Raw genomic sequence first — 17,407 nt, 5'->3', positions numbered from 1 at the left:
CTAAGAAAAAACATGTCTTTGTAGTGCATATACAGAGATATAGGGATTAGGAGGTATTAGGATATCCCATATGTGATTTAGCCCAACCCACGTAGCGACAGGGGACAGAGCGAGTGAAGACTGTCTATCCCCTTCCTTTCTTTCTCGGTTCGTCAGCTGGGTAGCAAATGGCGCAGAGACCCACTGAATCCATGTTCAGCATGAAAATAAATTCCATATTTTAGTTGTTTTAGTAGCGGGCAAGCATATATGATAACAAATTTAACCCCCTTTAATAAAAATAGACTTTTCATCTACAATTAGATATACCTACACATTTTAATTTGGTAGTAGAGTCCCATTTCAAGACCATGTCATGTTGAAAAAATGAGTATTTTTCAGTAATTTCCCGTTGCGCCAAATTGCGAACACACCATATGTGCTTTGAAAATATTCCATTTATCAGTGTTGAGCAAGCACATATGGTTACTATTCTAACCACTGTATAAACAAAATGAGCGGGGGCTTGTATAAGGGTAACCAAAGTTCAAAAGAAAAAAGTGTTATATAAACAAAATGAGCGGGGGCTTGTATAAGGGTAACCAAAGTTCAAAAGAAAAAAGTGTTATATGTGTTGTTTTTCCGATGATTTGGGTCTTGGAACACCTGAATAGGCAAGCACAGTATTGCAAGTAAGAAAATGTGAAACATTGCTAATAACTTGCCTCATATACATGATAGTTTTAGGCCATACAAGCAGTGGGGAAAAGAAAAGCAGTCTATATGTGATGAAGCAAGCCTAAGTCAAATAGGTAATGCCCATACAACAAAATTCATTACAATGGATGGATTTCAGTCCTAAAACTGGAAAGTAAATATGCAGAACAGAAGTGAATCATAGAACGTGGTTTATACAACTTCATAATATACTTAATATCCTGGCAGCACCATATCCATACTACTTGAGGAACTAAATAATCAAATGACAATCACACATGAGTTGTAGGGTTTTATCGTTTCCACTTTACAATCCGAACAAAACTATATAGTTGATCTGCAAGTAATTACATGACACGACAATGGCTTCAACAAATATCCATCTTTTATGGCATAAACACATATAATTGATTACAGTCAGTAATGAGAAGTGATGGTAGCTCACTCTATAACATCGTCCACACCAGGAAAATATGGTAAAGCAGTCAGATCCCTCGACAAATATGATATGAAAATCTTGGAAAGAGAACTATTTGGAGAACAAACTTACATGTAAAGATGTGTTATGGCCTGTGAAAATGGAATAGTGTTATGTCACACTATTTGGCTATTGCTATAGAAAAGCTGCTGCAACAATAAAAAGAAAAACTAAAGAATTGCTCTTATGCGCAATATAATGCCTGGTCATCAATATTTTGCATCAAATCTCAGCAAATGCTCTAAATACATATATCAAGAACTTCTTCTAATACTCTAGTAACATAATCTAAATTAGCCGATGTGGAATCCTTCAGAACTAATCGGCCGACATAAAGCCGGTGAAATCAATAACATAACAGAACAATAATTAAATGCTTAGTATTACTTAAAGGTATTTTATTTACATATCTATAAAGCCATCGGCACCTGACATTATCAAACTATAATAATCAGTATGTCATACTACACATTTATTTAACTTGCAATAAAACTTCAACAAACATATCAACTAATGGTAACTGGTGTATGCCATGCAGAGAAAATTGCACTCTGGTAGAGGAACGACATGCTAGAAGCTGACAAAAGTATTACAGATTGACAATAAATAATAGATAGATCCGTCAGTACCCACCGTTGTTGGGACTATCAAATTAAAATTCCATATCTATCAGAAAACTGACAAAGCTTGAGGGAATCTTAAATACGAAGAAATGACATGTGCAGAGGGGCCATACATACCGATTAAGAAAACTCACTTTTTAGCAACCAGACTCCCTTCATTCAACGAAGGAGAGGTGGGGGCATGGTCATGGGATTCGGGCTTTGGAGCGGTAGGGCTGAAAATAGAGAAACCATACACATCATAAAGATGATGTACTTCGACAGCCATGCATAGAGAAACACATCCTCGGCACCCTTCTCTTTGCCGCCGCCAAACAGGAGCCGGTGGTGAGGCGCCGGCCGGCCGGCGTCACCTCTCCCACTCCACCGCAAATCTGTTAGCAATGCCTGACCTCCGCCCACCGTCGTATCCCCTCTCCTCTGCAACGGCTTGCTCTCTCCTCGATCAGAACTAATACATCAGGAAATATAAAGAATTAGTCCCTAAGCATCAACTGTACTGATGCAGCAGACACAGCTTCATATTCTGGATTTTAAGTTCATCATACTTTGTTTGGAAAAACATTAGAATTTCATCAAAGGAAACAGTTTAAACTTAACTGTATTTGCTAGTCTTGAAGTAAATTATCTCTGTGGGATTGACAAAAATCTGTCACCATTGAAACCAACGTATGGCTGCAAATGTTAATATCCTAGAATCTGCACTGCATCCAGTAAGTTTCTCAATGGTATATATTTTGGAAAACGGAAACGACATGTGCATATTAGGTGAGACTTGCAGGATTATGTGCTAATTATATCTATTTTCCATGACCTGTAGTGTTATGATTCCTTTTTGGTAAATCAATAATGGTTATCCAGTAGCGCCAATACAGAAGAAAGGTTTAAATGAACAATGGTCGGGAAAAGCAATACGGGGAGGTGATCGCTTACATATAAAACACGGGGAGGTGCTTGCTTGCTTCACCTCACCTGAATTTTGAGAAGGTTTTTCTATTATTATTGTGTTGACACTATGACAGCATGTTTACGCCAGGATAAAATCTTGTCAAAATTATCTGTCTAGTTCAAATAGGATATCAAGTTCAATAATATGACAACGATAGTTTATCATCTGCTATTATTATGCTATATGACATGAAGTGTACACATTCAACTGGGCAAAACAGAACATACACAGGTTCGGCAAAAAATTTCCCAGAGCCTTCCTACTCATCCTAGGCACCTCCCTGCCTCTGTCTCTCCCCTAATCAAGCTAACAAAAATATAGACCCAAGTTGTATATGAATCATCCTAATCAACAGCAACATGATTTACATCGTCCCTGCAAGAATTTTATAGCTTGCAGAGCAGCCTGTTCATAGGCAGACAGTGCCCCTGTACCGCCAGTTGCCCAGAAGAACATCCTATCTGACGGCGGGGAGACACTGCTTTGGCTCCACCCCAACAAGCACAACCCCATCGTCAATAATCTCACACACGCATGAAAGAGCGGGCAAACAAAATTGCGCCACCAGGGTCTAAAAAATTGGGATCACAAAAGACACAGCAAGGCACATCCTGGCACAGGAAGCAGTATAAATGAAATAAGCAGCATAAGAAACCGAAACAAACAAATAAAGCACGCACGCAACACCTGGTCAGGTAGCAGAATAAAATAGTAAGTAATATAGAGAAACAAAAAGAAATAAAACAGAAAATGGAGGCATAGAACACAAACTTTGACAGCAAGTCAGGGAACCGGCGAGCTGACAGATCGGTAAACGACAAAGCAAGTGAAGGCAACGACAACTGGACCTGCAAAACAGAAGGAAGCAGGGACCCACATGACGGATAGTGTAAAGCTATCTATCGCCAGAACTACATTTAAGTAAGATCATGAAACTAAAATCTGCTATGCCATTACCTACACAGCCTTTGTATATGTTATCAGATTAGCATGTATGGAGACAACAGAATATACCATGGGATAATTAAGTAACACCAGGGAAACTATTACCAAGGTAATGGGGTTCATAACATACCTGAATGGTGCTATGGGCAAAAATCCATTGTCTACTTCTCTTGAAGCTAACATCTACCCTTTGCCAAGGAATTCTATTCAGGCTTTTGAGGTTAGTTCTGAAATAGGGGACAGATTAATTCAGTTAGGAAAAATATCGTCTTAATCATCCAGGAGAAATGGAAGTATGGAACGGTATTGGATATAATACAAAAAAACACTAAATAACAACAGAACTTTAGCTCCAATGCAAACATGAACCAGCGTAACGACTTCATCATTAGAAACTTGGCATCTATGGTTTCTGCTAGTTTATCAAATCCTTGGACAATAAACAGTACATCATCATGGAAACCCTGGTACTACTATAACTCCAATTCAATATCTTACCTTCCATTTCACTTGTAGTTTTTGCCTGATAAATCATTTCATCCGAAAAATCAACATCCCGAGCCTTTGGTTTTTCCACATATACAACATGTGGATATCTTACATCATCCACCAAATCTTCTTTCTGATGCCAGAGGATTTTGAAACATAAGAACCCTGTTACATACTAGATATGGGCTGATAATAAATAGATCATTACCTTCGGAAGCTCGTGTTGACGGCGTATTGAAGATGTCTTCTAGCCAACAACGACTGAACTTTTACTCAAGGCCATAAAATAAAGTGCTTTAAATTCTGAATTGGTAAATAGATAGACAATATGTTTATATTGATATGCTAAGTACAAATATTCATGGCACAAGGATACAATCGCCACAAACATTTGAGTAAGCAACATAGCGCTTGAAAGAACGAAGAGCTGATCTGCACGTAGAAACAAAGTATAAGATGCTCTGTTTGACACTATTTGATAGTGATAATAGATGGAATTTGAGTGTGGTGACATCATGTACTTTCATAATCACACGACTGATAACAATACCTTGAGTTAAAGCAATAATTTTTCACACATACACACTTGCATTTTCCTCTGCTCCTCTGATATCTTCTGTCAGTGCACCTTGGGTCTCCATGAACCACCAACTTCATCTATAAAATTATTGCATAGACGTAGCCATATTAGTTGATCAGACATGGTAAGAAATAAACAATACAATATTCTTGATACCGATTTAGCTATGCAAAGCATGACCAGAAATTGCAACGAGGTAAGTTCCTAAAGAAGATGCACATCAAAGTGATAAGAGAACTTACATGGGTATCAAAATAATATGATCTCTGTACAAATATATGCCTGTTGTCTTTAAACAGATCCTTTGAAGAAATTTACTGTGAGTAAAAATCTCCAACAATAATTATAGAATCATGTAAACTTTTATTTAGATGTATGTAATCATATAACTAAAACTGTAGAACATACTGCCCTCCTCTAAGTAGCCCACCTTGAGCATTTTTACAAACAACTAGTGCTTAGATCTACAGCCTCAAAGGCAAAACGTGAGAGAGAGAAAATGAGTGCGGGAGAGAGAGAGATGGTTGGGGGCTGACATATGGCATGCCAGGAAAAATTCTTTTCAAAACAAGCCCATAGGAAGTATAATCAGGCATCTTCAGCTGCAAAAGTTTCTTTCAGCAGACTTTTCCATGTTGATATATCTGGATGATCCGAGTTTCAAAATATTTTCTTAGAGACGTTAGGTAAATCTGGCTATAATGGCCCTCCAGATCGTAGGAATGATCCTGCAAAATTCCTTTGTATGCTTGCCTATGTCTCAGTTTCACATGAATTTATACATACCTTCTAGCTCAATTTTTGTGCCTTTTTTTTGAATGCCTATGCATTTATGACCTATATGGCTTTTCTCTTATTATCTGAAGAGTCCTCTAAATTATTTAAGGTTGACTCTTTCCAGAAATGAAATAAAAATGTAAATTTAGTAAGCATGTGGATAAGAATAAAATGAAACTTCCTATCTGCATTAAAACTTCAAGCTCCATACTGAAAAATTAACAGGCCACAACAAATCACTAGAAAGTAGCATTTCATCTTAGCTCTTTGCTCAGGTTATTTTTCCCACCCCTCTCAGTTTGCACTTCCTTATTGATTATTGTTGAATCCATTGTATAACAAAAAAGAGTCACTCAAGGTAAACGTGAACTTTGATCCAAAACTATAAGAACAAGGAAAATCCCTTTTTACCTGTGTTTCTTACGATGGTTTCCCTTTACATATGTGTTGTTGTAGTCAGCTAGCCGTAGATGAAGCATCAAGAACACAAGTCATGATCAAATATTGCTTCCAGATGGAATTTCCTCAAACAAGTTACGTGCACGTGTTGTACTTTCCTGTTGGAAATATGAACAACAACAAACATGTCATAATTGTAATGAAACTGAAGGACGTCTATGAATTTGACATTCAAACTTCATATGGGCATTACTAACTAATCTTCCTCCATATATCTGCAAGTATCCGTGGAAGAAAAACATCTCCAAGTTACGCTGATCTGATTCAAGCTCCATACAAATCCTAAACAAAATCAAATCAGGAGGTACCTCGCGCTTGAATTGGTCTGGACATGGAGGCACCATTTGTGGAGAGAAGCACTTGGGGAGGTCGATGGCGAGCAAGGCCGTGGCAGTAGTGACGATGCAGGACAGAGGCGCGGGGAGAGGAGAGGCCAGCACCGCTGCATTCCCTGCTTGGGAGCCGCTTGGGAGACGGATGTCGCGCGCTCCCGGCCACCCCATCGGGCCCGTGTGGTCCTCCACTCTGCTCTGGCAGCGGCGGGATTAGGCCCTGTGCGGCTATGCTCATCCGGCGACCCCCATCTCCTGGCTTTGCACCCCCCTCGGCCACTTCTCTCCTCTACGCCCAGCCTCCTCCCACCGCTGCTGCTGTCTCTCTATCAGCAAGTAGGTGGAAGAGGAAGGCGAGGTTGAGGCGCCCTGTTCAGATCTTGGCCCTGAAGATTAAACACAAACAAAAAAAGTAAATCAACGGAAAGGAAATGGGAGGAGCAGATCCACGGAAGGAGGTCGGGCGGCTCACGGGGCACCATCTAGGGTCGTCTCCGCCACCGCCTCTACACAGGCTCCCCGCCGGCGGACGACCAGGGCATCGCGCCACCCCGCTTCTCCTCGGCTAGCTCATCAGACGAGGAGGGGCTTGGGGCAGACTAGGAAGGGGGAGGAGGACAAATGCAGGAGGGCGCGGCTAGGGTTCATGGGGTGGCGGCTGAGACGAGGGAGGACCGGAGGAGGGAGAGGTGCGGGCAGGCGGTTGTGGGGATTGGGGGCCAGTGGGCTTTCCAAGAGGCTCAACCAATTAGACCCTCACGCCGACGAACCCAGCCAATACATGACGACCCCACCGATGAAACGGCCCACCGGTCATGCACATGGGAAAGAAATAACATGGTGAAACGTGCAGTGAATATTCAACGGTGGAGGAGAGGCGTGGTGGGAATTTTACCTCAATCTGACGGCAAGCCAAGGAACCGATCAAGGGAGCATCTTCCAAGTGAGTTGGCTAGCCTTTGTATTGTTTTAAATTTAAATATCCTAAACCGGCACCACTGATTTGATCTATCTGGCGCCACCGAGTTAACTTGGCATAGCCATAGCAAGAAACCTTAATCAATTCGGTCTCACCGATAGGGATCTCGGTTTCACCGAGATGCGATTGCAAGCTCTTTGTTTCCCTTCATAACGTTTTGGTCCAACAGAGATGAGTGATCGGTCCCACCGAGTTCGCAAGGCAAACTCTCTGTTTTCTTTTCGTAACGTTTCGGTCTCACCGAAATGAGCAATCGGTCTCACCGAGTTTTCCTGACCAACTCTCTGTTTGCTTATTACTGAAATCGGTCTTACTGAGTTGAAGTATTCGGTCAAACCGAGATCAAGTTATGCACTAACCCTAACGCATCAGTTCGGCCGAGTTGATCATGTCGGTCCCACCAAAAAGCCTAAAGTTCGCATTTTGAACCATATTGGTCTGGCCGAGTTTCACTATTCGGTCCCACCGAGTTTGATAAATTGTGTGTAATGGTTAGATTTTATGTGGAGGCTATATATACCCCTACACCCTCCTCTACATTAGAGAGAGAGAGAGCCATTAGAACGTGCCTACACTTTCAGCATTCATTTTCTAAGAGAGAACCCCTACTCATGTGTTGAGACCAACACATTCCAATCCAACCACAAGAATCTTTATCTCTAGCCTTCCCCAAATTGCTTTCCACAAAAATCATCTTTCCACCATATCCAAATCTGTGAGAGAGAGTTGAGTGTTGGGGAGACTATCATTTGAAGCACAAGAGCAAGGAGTTCATCATCAATACACTATCTATCACCTTTTGGAGAGTGGGGTCTCCTAGATTGGTTAGGTGTCACTTGGGAGCCTCCGTCAAGATTGTGGAGTTGAACCAAGGAGTTTGTAAGGGCAAGGAGATCACCTACTTCGTGAATATATACCCAAGTGAGGCAAGTCCTTCGTGGGCGATGGCCATGCTGGGATATACAACGTTACTTCTTCGTGGACCCTTCGCGGGTGGAGCCCTGCGTGGACTCGCCCAACTGTTACCATTCGTGGGTTGAAGTCCCCATCAACGTGGATGTACGATAGCAACACCTATCGGAACCACACCAAAAATCTCTGTGTCTACATTGTGTTTGATCCCTCCAAACTCCTACTCTGTGTATACATTCCGCTGCTATACTCTTAGAATTGCAAGTGTAGGTTGTTTGCTTGACTTGTGTTAAGTTGCTAAAATCTGCCAAGATTTAAAATTGGAAAAAGATTAGATTTTTATTTGGTCAACTAGTCTAATCACCCCCCATCTAGACATATTTTTGATCCTACATGTGGTATCAGAGTATTGGTCTCCATTTGCCTTGATTTCCATAGCTATGGTGATCATAGCCTTGGTTTCACAACCTAGGAGAGTATGGCGTTTAGCGAGGGAAATTACCACCGTAGAGGTCCTTACTTTGATGGTACTAATTTTGCTAGTTGGAAGCATAAGATGAAAATGCATATTCTTGGACATAACCTCGCCGTTTGGGCTATTGTGTGTAATGACTTGCAAGGTGAATTCTTCGATGGTAGAGAACCAAATTATAAAGCTACTGCGAAAGAATTGAAGATGTTGCAATACACTTCTCAAGCTTGCGACGTCCTCTTCAACGGATTGTGCCTCAAAAAATTCAACAAAATCAGCCGTCTTGAGAATGCGAAGGAAATTTGGGATACTTTGATTGATATGCATGAAGGTGCCAACTCCATCAAGCAATCCAAATTGGATGTGCTTCAAAGTCAACTTGACAAGTTCAAAATGAATGATGGTGAAGGTGTCGCTGAAATGTACTCTAGGCTTGCTATCATCACAAACGAGATTGCCGGCTTGGGAAGTGAATAGATGACCCACAGATTCATCATCAAGAAGATCCTAAGAGCCTTGAATGGAAAATATGATACCGTGTGCACATTGATCCAAATGATGCCCAATTACAAAGATCTCAAGCCAACAGAAGTCACTGGTAGAATTATTGCTCATGAGATGTCACTCAAGGATAAAGAAGAGCTTCACAACAAGTCTAGTGGTGCTTACAAATCCTCATGTGATGCTCCTACACCATCAAGTGAGAAACAGGTCTTCAATGAGGAATTAAGCTTAATGATGAAGAACTTCAACAAGTTCTACAAGAGTAGAAGCAAAGAAAGAAGTTCCAAGTCATGGTCCTACAATGACAAAAGTTCTTCAAGTCGTGAACGTAATTGCTACAATTGTGGAAGACCCGAACACTACTCCAATGAATGTACAGCTCCCTACAAAAGAAGAGAAGACTCGCATAAAAAGAGAAGTAGGAGAGAAGAATCACCTCCAAGGGAGAGAGGGAGTAGAGATGATCATTATGAATGAAGAACCTCTCGCAGAAACAAGGATTCAGAAAGGAAGGACTGGTCATCAAGGAGCTATACAAAACAAAGATATCAAGCTCATGTTGGTGAATGGGTATCCGGTTCCGACTCCGACCACCACCCCGAGAGAAGTTATCACTCTGACTTCGAATATACTCAAGATGAAGGTGTTTCCGTTCTAGCACTTGTGTCAACCAACTCCTATGACATATTTGACCCACCAAATGAAGGAATTGAAAGATGCTTCATGGCTAAAGGCCCAAAGGTATCACACCCCGAGTATGTCGATTTGAATAGTGATGAAGATGATTTGCTCGGTGATGATGATTTACTTGTTGATAACTCTAGTGATGAAAACTATGATGAACTTGCTATTAATCATGCTAAGCAAGATAAACGAATGACGATGATAAGAAGGAGATTGAATGTAGCGACCCGGCCTCAAACGATCAAGTATCTGTGCTTCAGTGTCATTCCTGAATCGGTAATGCTGACACACACAGTACTCGAGGATTTATAATAGAGTAGCAATCACATACTTATTACATCGAATGTCTCCAAAGAAAACTTATTACAATAAATATGGCTTAAGGACATCTAATACGATAACAACGGAAGGCTTGGAAGATAAAGTGAGTCCATCAACTCCAACGGAATAGCTGAGCTGCACGGCAACGACCTAACGAACCTTACTCCTCGTCTGAAAAGTCTGCAACATAATACGTTGCAGCCCGAAAACGGGTCAGCACATGGAATATGTTGGCAAAGTAACACAGTAGAGCAAGAACAGAATAATGCTATCACTACATGCGTACTTGGCTAGTGGAAAGCTCTATGGTTATAGTTTTTGCAGAAAGCCAATTTTTCCCTACAACAAAGGAATAGAATTTAATTTAACTATCATGGTAGTTGAAACATCATTGAGAAGGTTCCTCCAACTCAATCCCAATTAAAGTAATTATCAACCCAACAATATTAAGTTAAAAAGTGATGAGATACTTAAGATATTCCAAGTACTAGATACTCAAGATGTCCATAACCGGGGACACGCTAACCATGATTAGTTTGTACACTCTGCAAAGGTTTGCGCACTTTTCCACACAAGTCTCAATTGCCTCCGTTGGATTTCTCGCACTACATGGTGTTTGAGAAACGGATGACCGAGACACAGTCTTTCAGGAACATTAACTCTCTACTCCGGGCATACCATACCAAACCTACAACCCACTACCTATTGATCCTCCTCTTCAATAGCTTCACGTAACTTACTCAACTATGCTAGAGCCCATAATAGCTTGTGGCTGCACACGGAAGTTTCTAGCATGAATCATCTCAGTTCCCCTTGAGCATGGGTGGCGGTCCATAGGAAAATCACACGGAACACTGGGATTTCCAAAAATACAGGCAACACTGAGTTCTCCAGGTGCCTCAATCCACTCTGATGTGTATTCAAGTTGCCACCTTAAGTTAAACCATTAATTAAAAATCTCACATCTGTCATGGATTTCACTAACCCAAACCACGTCTACGAGCATAGCATAGCAATATAAGCAATTCGTATAAGTAACTCCCAAGGTTTGAATATAGCAGGGCAATAGGTTCTACCTCATCAACTACTTCCCAACCCACATGTTAATGGCATCCTAATCATGCAATGTTTGAGGATTGGAACTAATGCATAAAAACTGGGTGATAAAGGGGTATGATCAAAGTGTTACTTGCCTTGTTGATGATCCGCAAAACCTAGGGACTCCAAATAACACGCTTCGCACTCCGGGAATTCTATAGCAAACAAACAATAGCATACATAAGCAATCAAGCAAAGAAGCATGGGTAAATCTCAAATAAGAAGATCTACCAGAAAGTTCAACTTAAGAACTCCGGTTTGCAAAAAGAATCAAATCAAACGGAGCAACGAAACTCAAACGGCGAAAGAAACAATATCCGTTTACTAATCTGGACTAAGGTCAAATTTTATAGTAGAAAAATCTTGTTTAAGTTGATTAAACAGAAAGAGGGTCTCGAGGCGAAGATCTAGGCGCTTGAATCGCCTGATTCCGATAAACGAGCAAAAAGATAAGCTGAAACAGAAATCAGATCAGAAATCACGATCAGAAATAATCGCGGAAAAATCCGATAAAAGAAAGCTGACAAACAGGCTAACGAACGAGTGTCGTTGTCTGTAACTAGTGAGCGAAAACCGTTCATTAAAACGAACGTACGGATGAACGTCCACTAAAGAGAAGAACCGGGAAAAACCGGCGAACCGATCTAAAAAACGAACTAGGTTTTAAAAAAATCCGAAACGGTTTCTTTTTTTAAAAGAAAAAACCGGCGGCGAACGGCTACCTCATCGGGTCTGGCAACACAGGGAGCGGCGGCGGGGCGAGGCGGCGAGGTGGCGGCGCGGCGAGGCGGCGGAGCGAGGCGGCGCGGCGCGGTAGAGGTCGCGGCTGCGGGCGGTGGGGTGGGTGGTGGTGGCAGGGGGCTTGGGCATTTAAAGAGGGGAGGGGGAGGTGGCTTGGGGGAGGGGCAAGGCGGCGGGGAGGCGGAGTCCGGCTCGGTTTCGACCCAGTCGGCGCCCAAAGATTTTTTTTAAAAATTCCGCAGAATAGAAAAAAATCCTAGAAAATAAAATAAAAATCTAAAAATGCCAAAACAAATTTTCACCGTCTAAATAAAATATTTAAAACGAGATGAACATTCTCTTGGCCCTAAAATGCAATTTTGAAAACGTGCAATTTTTCTAATGCAAACAAAATTGCAATAAAAACAAAGATTTGATTTTAATTTTTTTCCTCCAATATTTCAATTATTTTGAAGAAGTCATATTATCTCCTCTCATATACTTTAATATGAAATATTTTTAGATGGAAAAATAATTAAAACCAAAAATCCTTGTTTCAATAATTTTTAAAAATCAAATTTGAAAATCGGGGAAATCCCCAACTCTCTCCGAGGGTCCTTGAGTTGCTTAGGATTTCAAGGATCGCGAGACGAAATGCAATAAAATATGATATGCAAGAATGATCTATGTATAACATTCCAAATTGAAAATTTGGGATGTTACAAACCTACCCCCCTTAAGATGAATCTCGCCCTTGAGATTTGGGTTGGCTAGAAAATAGGTGTGGGTGGTCTTTGCGAAGATCATCCTCTCGTTCCCAGGTAGCTTCATCCTTGGTATGGTGGCTCCACTGAACTTTGCAAAACTTAATAACCTTGATGCGGGTGACTCGACTCGTAAACTCCAAAATCTTGACTAGCTTCTCCTCATAAGTCAAATCATTGTCCAACTGAATCGCCTCCAAGGGTACGGTATCTCTTAGCGGTATATTGACCATCTCAGCATGGCACTTCTTCAACTGGGAAAAGTGAAACACATCGTGAACTCCTGACAGTCCTTCAGGTAACTCCAACTTGTAGGCAACTTCTCCCATCCGTTTCAAAACACGATATGGTCCTACAAATCTCGGGGCTAACTTTCTCTTAACTCCAAAACGTTTTACTCCTCGCAAAGGTGATACTCGCAGATATGCTCTATCTCCAATTTCATAGGTTACCTCCTTGCGTCTTGAATCTGCATAACTCTTCTGTCTGGACTGAGCTATCTTCAGTCTATCTTGAATTAGTTTAACCTTCTCCCCAGACTCTTTGATCAAGTCTGGTCCAAACAACTGTCGGTCTCCAACTTCATCCCACATCAACGGTGTTCTGCACCTTCGTCCATAGAGGGCTTCAAATGGTGTCATCTTCAGACTGGCTTGGTAACTATTGTTGTATGAGAACTCTGCGTAAGGCAGATTGTCATCCCAATTGGATCCACAATCTAGCACACAGGACCTCAACATGTCCTCCAGAATCTGGTTGACTCTCTCGGTCTGTCCATCTGTCTATGGGTGAAATGTTGTACTGAACTCCAATCTCGTTCCCAAAGTCTGGTGCAGCTGATGCCAAAACTTTGAGGTAAACTGTGTTCCTCTATCTGATACGATGGTCCTCGGAACTCCATGTAGACATACGATCTTGGTCATATATATCTTGGCCAACTTTGCACTGGTATAAGTTGTTTTCACTAGGATAAAGTGTGCCACTTTGGTCAAGCGGTCAACTACTACCCATATAGAATCATAACCTGATTTGGTCCTTGGTAATCCGGTGATAAAATCCATGCCAAGTTTATCCCACTTCCATTCGGGTATCGGCATAGGCTGTAGCAATCCTGCTGGCTTTTGATGCTCTGCCTTCACTCTCTGACATACATCACATACGGCTACATACTCGGCGATATCCTTCTTCATCCCTGTCCACCAGAAATGTTCCTTCAAATCCAAATACATCTTGGTGTTTCTGGGGTGTATCGAGTATGGTGAGTCATGAGTCTCCTGAAGTATTAATTTCCTGATCTCTGTGTTATTGGGCACATAAACACGGTCCTCAAACCATAAGGTGTCGTGCTCATCCTCACGAAAACATTGGGCCTTTCCTTCGCTCATTCTCTCTTTTATCTCCGCAATCTCTTTGTCATCCTTCTGAGCTTCTCGAATCTTTCCCAACAATGTAGACTGGACCTCCATTGTTGCAACAAAACCTCTAGGAACAATCTCCAATTGAAGTTCCCGGAGATCCTCTGCTAACTCCTTCGGCAATCCCGTGCTCTCTAGGGTATTAGCATAACTCTTCCGGCTCAAAGCGTCTGCTACGACATTGACCTTTCCTGGATGATAGTGCAGCTTCATGTCATAATCCTTTATAAGCTCCAACCATCTCCTCTGCCTAAGGTTCAACTCCTTTTGTGTGAAAATGTACTTCAAACTCTTATGATCCGTGTACACTTCACAACGGTTTCCAATAAGGTAATGTCTCCAAGTCTTCAACGCATGTACTACGACTGCTAGCTCCAAGTCATGCGTGGCATAGTTCAACTCGTGAGGCTTTAATTGTCGTGAGGCATACGAAACAACTCTTCCGTCCTGCATAAGCACACTTCCAAGTCCTAAGTGTGAGGCGTCGCAATACACTTGGAAGTCCTTACGTATATCTGGTAGTGTCAGCACTGGGGCTGTAGTCAAACGTTTCTTCAGCTCCTGGAAACTTGCCTCGAAATCTTCCGTCCATTTAAACTTGGTATCCTTCTTCAATGATTCTGTCATTGGCTTCGCGATCTTGGAAAAATTCTCAATGAATCTCCGATACTATCCTGTGAGTTCAAGAAAATTGTGGATCTCGCTAACTGAAGTGGGTGCCAACCATTCAGTGACTGACTGAACCTTGGTGGGGTCTACTGCTATACCCTCTCCTAATATAACATGTCCAAGGAATCCGACTTCCTTCAACCAAAACTCGCATTTGCCGAACTTGGCATACAACCGGTGTTCCTTGAGTTTCTCGAGAACTAAACGCAAATGCTCCTTGTGTTCCTCTTCATTCTTCGAGTATACCATTATATCATCAATGAACACCACAACAAACTTATCCAAATATTCCATGAATACTTTGTTCATCATGCTCATGAAATAGGCAGGGGCGTTAGTCAGTCCAAACGACATGACTGTATATTCATACAACCCGTACCGTGTGGTGAATGATGTCTTTGGTATATCCTTCTCTCGAATCTTCAACTAATGGTATCCTGATCGCAAATTGATCTTCGAAAACACCTTAGCTCCTTTAGCTGGTCAAACAGATCATTGATCATCGGCAGTGGGTACTTGTTCTGGATCGTCACTTCATTCAAGGCCCGATAATCAACAACCATTCTTAAAGACTTATCCTTCTTCTCAACCAAAAGTACTGGGCCCCCCATGGTGATGAACTCCATCGAATGTAACATTTCTCCAATAACTCCTTGATCTGTTTCTTAATCTCCTCTAGATCATTCGCGGGCATCCGATAGGGTCTCTTGGATATTGGCCCTTTACCTGGCAATAGCTCTATCAAAAACTCGATATCTCGATCCGGTGGAATGCCTGGTAACTCCTCCGGGAAAACATCCAGGTAATCCTTTACTACAACCACTTCCTCCTGAACAACTCCCGTGAGGGTATTTACTTGGCTACTTCTTGGCGCATGCCTAGATACATACTTGATCCTTTTTCCCTCAGGGGTGGTGAGGCAAATTGATCTACTAACACAGTTAATGCTTCCTTTGTACTTTGACATCTAGTCTATTCCTAATATCACATCCAATCCTTGTGACTCCAAGATAATTAGGTCGTACAGAAAAACATGGTTGCCAATGGTTAAGGGTATCTGGTCGCACCATCGACTAGCCATATACTCTGCTCCAGGTGAACTTACTAACAAAGGGGTCCTAAGGGTTTGGGTTGGTAGTTTAAACTTATCCACGAATTCCCTTGATATGTATGAATGCGATGCACTAGTATCAAAAAGAACAAGAGCGGTAAATGACTTAACCAAAAACTTACCTATAACCGCGTCTGGCTGCTCTTCAACCTCCTCCACGTTAACGTGGTTCACTTGTCCTTTGTTGAATGGATTAGGCTTCTACCCAGCGCTCCCATTTCCGTTTCCATTCTTCCCTTCAGGGCACTTGGTGGCATAGTGTCCAGTCTTCCCGCACTTGAAACAAGTAACGTGGCTTAGGTCTCTCTTGGTGGGTGTGGCTGGATTGGGGCGGTTCTGATTGTTGCTTGCCCCATTTCCATTCCCATTCCTTGGGCCAGTATGATTATGGTTACTTCCTCCATTATGGGTGTGGCCTCCATGGTTATGAACAAGTTCTCCCGAGTTCGGGGTTAGGCGAGGCTTCTGGTGAGCTCCTGAGTTATACCTCCCTTGTCCATACTTCCTCTTACGGTTCTCAATCTGCTACTGCTTCCCTTCAATCATAAGAGCCTTATCTACCAACTTCTGGTAGTTGTTGAATGTTGCCACCATCAATTGCATGCTCATCTCATCATTCAGCCCTTCCATAAACTTCTCCTGCTTTGCGGCATCTGTGGCCACATCATCAGGGGCATAGCGAGACAACTTGCTAAACTCATCTGCGTACTGAGCCACAGTACGGTTCCCCTGGCATAAGTTGTGAAACTCACACTTCTTCATACTCATAGCTCCAGTTGAGACATGGGCTGTACGGAAGGCTTGCTGAAACTGGTCCCATGTCACCGTGGCTATAGGGTAGGTGACAGTGTAATTCTCCCACCATGAGGCTACTGGTCCATCCAACTGATGTGCGGTAAAACGCACCTTCTCGGCATCGGTACATCCTGCAGTGGTTAACTCTCTTCCAATCCTGCGGAGCCAAGCATCTGGTGCTATAGGCTTGGTGCTACTGGAAAACACCGGCGGTTGCAACCTCATAAAACGGGCTAAGTTGTCAACTGGTGGTGGTGGTGGTGGATTGTTGTTGTTGTCGTTGCCTTGGTTCTTGACTAACAACTGCATCAGGGTATTCTGCTGCTGGATCAACTGAGTGAGCTCAGGTGGGAAAGCGAATCTGGGGTCATGTCTCGGAGGCATCTGATGGGTTTAGAGGGGAGAGATTAGAATAGAATGAGGTCTAATGAGAAAGCACTACCCATATGCACATGAGACAAACACAATCATTTCACTCAATCAATCAAGCAAGGGCATATAATCGGTCTAGAACTATCGCGAAAGTGCTCGGACTACACTATTTACATGGTGGAATACTACTACTGATGTGGTGGTCTACTAAAAATATTCCTCGGTTGAAGACTCCATGATATCTGCTCCAGCTTCGTCTTCAA

The 17,407-nt window shown here is 42.2% G+C and overlaps 1 long non-coding RNA gene across 35 annotated transcripts; it reads right to left on the bottom strand.

The window, feature by feature from the left end:
- Nucleotides 1-668: 668 nt before the first annotated feature.
- LOC119285725 lies at nucleotides 669-7,040 on the bottom strand. Of its 35 annotated transcripts, XR_005139751.1 has the most exons (11): nucleotides 6,801-7,040; nucleotides 6,305-6,714; nucleotides 4,731-6,094; nucleotides 4,389-4,612; nucleotides 4,190-4,313; nucleotides 3,822-3,918; nucleotides 2,398-3,594; nucleotides 2,091-2,248; nucleotides 1,932-2,012; nucleotides 1,247-1,266; nucleotides 669-1,142 (listed from the first exon to the last, which is right to left on the bottom strand). It is a non-coding gene; the product is annotated as an uncharacterized LOC119285725 (long non-coding RNA). The 35 variants fall into 35 exon arrangements; XR_005139737.1 differs by having other exon boundaries at nucleotides 1,247-1,323; nucleotides 1,915-2,248; XR_005139739.1 differs by having other exon boundaries at nucleotides 1,247-1,320; nucleotides 1,915-2,248.
- Nucleotides 7,041-17,407: the final 10,367 nt, after the last annotated feature.

The sequence above is a fragment of the Triticum dicoccoides genome, chromosome 4A (assembly GCF_002162155.2).
Source record: "Triticum dicoccoides isolate Atlit2015 ecotype Zavitan chromosome 4A, WEW_v2.0, whole genome shotgun sequence".
Taxonomy (NCBI): domain Eukaryota; kingdom Viridiplantae; phylum Streptophyta; class Magnoliopsida; order Poales; family Poaceae; genus Triticum; species Triticum dicoccoides.
Note: the sequence above shows the minus strand (reverse complement) of the source record. Positions and strands in the feature narration are given on the sequence as shown.